At 43.9% G+C, this 7,246-nt stretch overlaps 1 long non-coding RNA gene across 1 annotated transcript; it reads left to right on the top strand.

Annotated features, from left to right (window-relative positions):
- The first annotated feature begins 8 nt into the window (after positions 1–8).
- Positions 9–4,930, top strand: LOC148216502 (uncharacterized). Its single transcript, XR_015795297.1, has 2 exons — positions 9–836; positions 1,079–4,930. It is a non-coding gene; the product is annotated as an uncharacterized LOC148216502 (long non-coding RNA).
- The last annotated feature ends 2,316 nt before the right edge of the window (positions 4,931–7,246 follow it).

Raw genomic sequence — 7,246 nt, 5'->3', positions numbered from 1 at the left:
AGAACTATCTCAAATAGTAGTAGATTTTGGAAGGACAGCAGTTCTTCAGAAATTCTCCAGCACTGTCCTTCTTAGCAAGTGTGATGCTCCACAATTTCTCCTGAAGCTTGGAGCAACCTCACTGTCTCAGGTTGCTCAGGCATTTGTGATTGGTCCTGGAACTAAGCTCACAAATGCTTCTGCATGGAAATCCACTTGTGTTTCCACAAGTGTCCTTTTCCAGCAGCTTAACTCAGGGAGAAACTCTTACCTGACAATAGTTGCTATCTGTTGCTAAGATTTTCTAGTAGATCCTGATCTACTTTCTGCCTATGCCTGCTTTAGTGTACAGTATAAGCCTGTGAACAAAGACTAGTGTTTCAGTAGAAGAGAATATATGTAGCTCAGGGTTGAACTGTGGGGTGTTACCTAGTTGGATAATGAAACGTCTGCAAGCAAACGACCAAGCTCAGAGAGCACCAAGGACTCCAAAGACTCGTGTGTTTGTTATGATACACAAAACAGTCTCTGCTGAAGACGTTGTTTTAAAACAAAAATGAATAAATTAAATATCTCTGGGGGTTGATCACACACTTCTGTACTTAAGTGGTGCATAAATGGGATCTTGAATTGTGCCAATTATGCTTGGTCTTTGTGTAATTTTTTGAAGGAGGAACTGAATGGAGGTATCTTTCTCAACTTTGTTTTCTGCACATGAGTTTCCAGGCCTCTCTCATCCGCATACCTGCAAAAAGGAGGGTGTGAAGAAGACACAGCAAATCTTATCGGTGAAAATGAACAATGATGCTCCTTGAAGCTACATTGCTTGTTTCACAAGAAAAGCAAAGATAGACAGGGTGAGCAAAAATCTAACAGATCTCACCTAGGAGAATAACCTATTCTATTAAATAAACACCCATGGGGAGAAAGCATAGGCTTCCCATGCCTTTTTTAAGAAAGAAGGTTACTTAAGATAGAACAGGAGTTGCGTGCGTAGGACTTGATCTCCATCTCTTTTCCAGGAACTATAAAATAATATTTTAAACCCTTGCATATCTGTTTTTCCTAACATTTTACAATGGCTGAATGCGTTTTTCAGCATTTCAAAGAGATCCTGGCATTCCCCATGGCTTCCGCAGCTGGTGCTTTACGTAACTTTCACACTTCCCATGTCGCCCACGGAAATTGCCAGAGACGTGGCTCCAAAGAGCTGGTCTTGGGTGCCTTCTGATTGGAAATCCATCTGGATCATGAAAGGCGAGTCAAAGCTCCGAGTTCATTGTTCTGCTTCCCTTGTTTCGGCAGCAGCTGCCTTGAGAAGGAGAAAAAAAGTGACAACGCCTCTCCCACTCTACCAGTCAAGGAGAAATCCCAGGAGGGAAATCGGTGAAATGCTGAATGGTCATATGTGTCTTCCACCAAGTGGCAATTTTTGTTTGTTGTCCCTTCCCTGGTCAAGGAGGAAGTTTGCAGGATGTTATGAATTTCCTGCTTCAGGGACTTGCAGAGCATTTTCATGTAAATAAGTCTCCCCAAAGCCACACCCTAGCACTAACTTTTTCTCCCCTGTGCGTAGACCATGGCCTACGCAGATGAATGTGTTTTTCAACCAGAATGGGGGCAGAATTGTACAGTGGATTGCACAAGGACCCTGGGACTTGCAAGCTAATTGAAAAATACAATAGACGGATTCTGGGTGTCCCCAAAATAGTCTCTGTGTTGGATGTGAAATATGAGCATTTGAATGGGGGGATCTGTAGAAGGGAACCCCCATATTCGTTGGCTTTTAAAGAGGTGTGAACCCAGCAGGATGTTGCTTATAAAGTGGTAGAAGAACTCAAATCATGTCTGTGGTTGCTACCAGAGACACATCACAGGAATATATATATTCTGCTGTGAGTGAATTTGGGTGTTCGGTTCCCACCAGTGGCCAGAGGAACGCTAACCACAAAGAACGTTTGGCCCCTGTTTGATTTCTCCTTTAACGACTTGTTGGACTGGATGAGGGTTGAATTTGATCATTTAAAAACCTTCGAGATATTTCAAGACCTCTTCAAAATTTGTTGGCTTCTCAAAAATATCCTGCATGGACATATCACACAGGACTCTTTCACGAGGGGGCTTCTTCTTTTTGGACACTCCTTGGAACAGCCAAGTAAACGATTAAAAAAAAGCCAGACTGGAAAAATGTTCGGGTAAAGTACCCGTAAAACAAAATAGACTTTTCATAATTTGCACTGGAGGGTCACAGGCGCTGTAGCGATGTGCTATGTTTTTCATGCCTAGATCCTGATGAGATCAGCCTGGTGCTTGCCCTATTTAAAACTTTCGTTGGTCCTTTCCCTTCCCAAGGCAAGCCGTCTGCTGATGAGAAACGGGTCCCTGAGGCAATGTGGAGACAAAAAAGAGCATGTAATTGAAATAATAAATTATGATCAGTGTCATCAGTTTTGCCAAGAGATGTCGTGGATTATGCTGTTTAAAGGGCGGTGCTAACTTAATGTGATGACAGACGGGCTGGAGGAGACAGCTAGGAATTGTTCTTCGGGAGAGGTCACGCAGGTCCTGCTCCAAGGCTGCGCCTTTAAAGTTTGCTTGTAAGGTCTGTTGTGATAAGGGCTCCTAATGCGCCTTTTGATACATTGCATTGTTCAGTAAGATCTGTGCTGATTTCTTGGACCTTCACTATCTGTATTTCCCTGATTCCTTGGGGAGTCTTATGCTACCCTCTCAAACAATGGCTAGGTTAGCACATGGCTGTGATCTTTAAACTATCGTTCATTAAGTAAACCGTAATTGCTTTTACAAGGCACTAAAACTGCAAAACATGTTTTATTGACATGCTGCAGTGGCTGGGTTCACACAGCATGCTAAGTCTAAAAAAGACCTCATCCCGGTTTCCTGTGATTCCAGTCAATGAGCTGAGCCTGGGTTTGCTTTAATTGTGATTTGTTTCATGAACCACATTGGCTGGGTTCACATGTCATTTAGGGTAATTACGCTGGTTTGCAGATTACATGGTTGTGGTGTACACAACAGAACAAACCACATTTTGGCTCAGCATAATATATGAACATTGAGCTTTCAGCCAATTGCTCTAAAGGGAGTCAGGGATGACAATTTTGCATCTTCTGTGTTTGATAGCTCCTAGTTTCTAGTTTTCCTAGTGAGAAGCTTTGTCCTTGGGTTTTTAGCTACCATTTAAACTCTCCCTCATTTGTCTCTCATTACACACCAACTATGGAATGGGATGAAATTGCACCAATATTTCTCCCAACCGCAACCATCATCCATGGTATGACTGCTGAGATTAGCAGGAAACAGTCCTGACTCAACTCTTAATTGTATCTTATGAGTCATCTTAATTGTATGCAGCTTATCCAATGTGGTATATTGAAAGGAGTGTTGGATTCAGACTGGCAACCCTTGAGCAAAAAATATCTACTTACATCCCCCTAGCCACTGATCTCGTTACAGAGGTGGACTAGTTGTAATGCTGGAGGACAGCTTTCATATTTGGGAGCCACCGTTAGCCTTATCTTCCTTAACTTTGTCTAATTGCTTTAAGACCTCTCCAAGTTGGGAGGTATTGCTACATCTAGTGGTCACAAATTGTACAACCTCTGCCTTGGTTCCCCCACAGTTTTGCTTAACTGGATGACTCCCCTCCTTCTTAGTATTACAGGGGAGAAAGAGAAACATCTTCTTGTCAAATGTTCCCCCTGTAGTTGCCTGCAGTTCTTTGGAAGAAGAGCAACAATGAAAAACATAATTAATATAACGTCAAACATGGAGGTCTTTATTTGGTGGCTGTATGTCTACTGCTTCATTTTGATTTAGTTACGGCAGATTAGTCAACAAACCGTGGTTGAAATTATGGCTGAATATGAGCTAAGAAACCAACCTTGAGGGCTTGTCTGCATCTAGCCAACGATCATAGCATGGCCTTCTTGACAGAGTCTGTTGAGACTGAAAGGCAATGCCTGAAGCAAAGAGGAGGAATTTGGCAATAGATATGGTGAGATCTCACCCCTTCCAAACTTCACCCAAGCTCAGTTGATGATCACACTGGAAAAGGAGGAGATGAGATGGATCTTATTGCTGCTCTTGTCATATAGTTACCCACCATGGATTAGAAAGAAACCAACTTGAAGTAGAATTTGTCTTACCCTGTTTTTCCCCCCTCCCCTCCTCTCCCCTCCCCTCCCCTCCCCTCCCCTCCCCAGGTTGGGCTGAGATACCTCCAAGCCTGGGTGTGGAAACTGGTTTGGTCTGGCAAGACCACGCAGCTCAATGGAATATGTAAACACTGGGCTAGAATCATTCATTTAAGGCTTATCTGCCTTGTTCTTCTGACTCTTTGCTGTAAGGGGCGTTGGGGTGCACCACAGGGGTGAAGGAGAGGAGTGGAGAGAAACCATTGTAAGAGCCATGAACAATCCAGAAGGGCGTGTTTTGCCTGGAGGTATGATTGCTAGGTCGGCAGAGTTTATGTCCTGAGTTCATCCTGTTCCTTTTGAGGAGCGAAAGAAAGTCTGAAGAAGAAGGTGAGCGCTACTGCTCTTCAGGTCCCTTCTGTTTTAAGCGCACCTCTTGCGAACAAATCTCTCTTTGACTTCCCTGCTCAGCAGAGGCTTCATCTTAGCTGACTTACTGGCCACTCATGCTGCTAGGAAACATGATCAATGCAATGCAGTCCTGGCATTGGGGCATCTGTTTGCTGTGTGTCTGGACTAGGCAGGAATGTTCTTCCATTCTAGACTTTTGATGAAATGCAATCCATGGTTGGACCTTTGATCAAGTTGGCTAGTAAGAACACAGCAAGAGGAGAACCTAAGATTGCTTGCAACTCTGGGATGGGCAGGAAAAAGAGCCTTCAGGAATGGACAGTTAAATGAATGAACGTACACCCTAGCTGTTCTTAGCAGAAAAATAAAATGGTTAAAGCACACGCCTTCAGGCTTCCTCTTTTTCTCCTAGGGTTGGGGGAATACTGTAACCAAAGATCATTGTTTCTTTCAGAGTTTTCAGCCATTCCAAAAGCTATTGTGAATAGTTAGCCCTCTTAAAAAATGGATGTTTGTTTCCTTTCCAAGCTTGCAAATTCACAATGACAACTATTTAATAGATAAAGAGATTTCATCTGTTGGAATAGTTTCACTGGTAAAAGATTCTGCAGGCCTTTGAGTGAAACAGAAGTCTTCAGTAGGCAGAAGAGAAAAAAATAGAGTTCATTGATTAAGAGCTTGCTTAGAAGCAAGCAAAAAGGACTGAATGGATCTCTCTTGTACAGTGAGACCTTTTCCACGTCAAGGGCAATTCCTGGCATTTTTCTAGCACCGTCCATTCTTACGAGTAAGTGCCATCTTGAGGAGAATCACCTCTTCCCCCGAAAAGGCAATCAAAACCCCTTTCATCAGGAGTAGGCCACCAGATGCCCTTCAAATATTTTAGACACGACTCCCATGATCGCCTGAGCCAGTGTATACAATGGTAACATATTATGGGATTTATAATCCAAATCATCTGGAGTGCATCAAGTTGCCTGCTCCTACATGCCCTGGAAAGAATAGCATTTTCCCAGAGACCCAGCACAGTAGCCGGGAAGAACTGTATGGCTTACCTACAGCTTTCCTCACCGTCATGAGAAAAATGCTTTTTTCAGAAATGCCTCACCCTCACAGGTAGCTCCTTGACCTCTTGCTGCCCCCCGAAGGAAACTGGTCTGCTTTGCGTTGCGTGTCCTTGCTGGTGCAAATTATTTTATATAAATGATCATCTATCTGCTGTGGCTAGGTTGGTCTCATTCATCTGAGTGTAATCCGTTCACCTGCCGGTCTTCCCTTCCATGCTTCCCTTCATAGCATTTATGAATCAATTTTTTTTTTTAAGTTTCAAAATCTTGCATTAACCAACAACCACACTTGGCCTCTTCCTTGGGCAATTTCCCATGTTCGCTGAGCCTTGATAAATCAAGGCCATTTATTCGCAAACCCGGCTTTGCTGCTTGCCATTCAAAACACCACTTGTGGCTTTCAAAGCTAAGTGAATTACTGTACAAGCGATAAACACCTCTTCCCCAACAACATATTCAGATGTCAAACTTCTCAAAAGCCCTCTCCCTGGGGACCCTTGTCAAGCGCTGGGGGTAGACAAACGCCAGAGCCACTTAAAACTCTTTTATTTCTGCAGCAAGTCGTTTCGGCCCAAGAGAGGCCTCAGGGTTACGACTACTGCTGCCGCCGCTGGGAAGACTGATGGGCCTCCAGAAGAAAACGAGAAATGTCCTGCTGGATCCGACCCAGCATCCTGTTTCCAAGCGTGGCCAACCAGATGACTCTGGGGAAATTCTTGAAACAGAATGTGAGGATTAACTGTTTAGTCCCCAACCTGGAACTTAGAGGTGCACTACCTCTGAACATGGGTGCTCCATGGGGCTGATATTCTTAGCCTCTACCATAGCTTTAGCCCATCAGCTTGCATCTTCGGGTTAGGCTCCTCTGAGCTTGAAGAACAGGAGTTGCTGTCATAATGAGTTTCCTTGCCTTGCCTTTTAACAACCTCAAGCTCTCGCCCACTGACATTTTCTGATGGAAAATCCAAATGCCCTGTTTTACTGTTGCTAATTTTTAAAAAAAGTTATTCTATGGCAATGCCTTCAATAGTTCCCTAGATGAAAGTGGGCTTTTGATTCCTGGCTCAGCTGATTCTGCAGGATACATTCCAGGGCTGAACTGTGCTTTGGTTCTTGTTTAATTCGCTGGTAGGTGCTCACCTACTTCAGTTCATGAAACCTTCGAACTTGGTGCCCATTGGGGCTCTCCAAAACTAACCTGGCTTGAGTACATGGATGCCCATGATGGGGGTACAGGGGAAAATGGCAACCCATATATTATGCAAATGGCCGCCTGATACACCTGGGTCAGGCATCACTAGGCATGTACTAAGTTGCATCCATCATGTGGTGCCATGATCTCATGAAAGTTATGCAATCATGTGGATGTCATCAAAGCTCATGACTCTGCTGCTTGAATAGATGGGAGTTGTAATCCCACACATTTTTAAGGCACAAGGTTGTGCTGGAACCCTTTCTCTGCCTGAGTGAGTGTTCCAGAAGGAGGTTTTTCTCAGTGTTTATTAGACAAAGAAAATTTCAACCTTATCAGTTCCTAGGTGAAATTTTCCAGCGGGGCTGCAGTGCACAACGCTTTCAGGACAAGATCTTGTAACGGGGGTAGGTGGGTGGTGCAGGACAAACAATGAAAAA

The sequence above is a fragment of the Python bivittatus genome, unplaced genomic scaffold (genome assembly GCF_059951505.1).
Source record: "Python bivittatus isolate LINGU-HERP-01145 unplaced genomic scaffold, Pbiv_v1 ctg000190_np1212, whole genome shotgun sequence".
NCBI classification, from domain to species: Eukaryota; Metazoa; Chordata; class Lepidosauria; order Squamata; family Pythonidae; genus Python; species Python bivittatus.
This window is presented reverse-complemented; position numbering and strand designations above follow the sequence as displayed.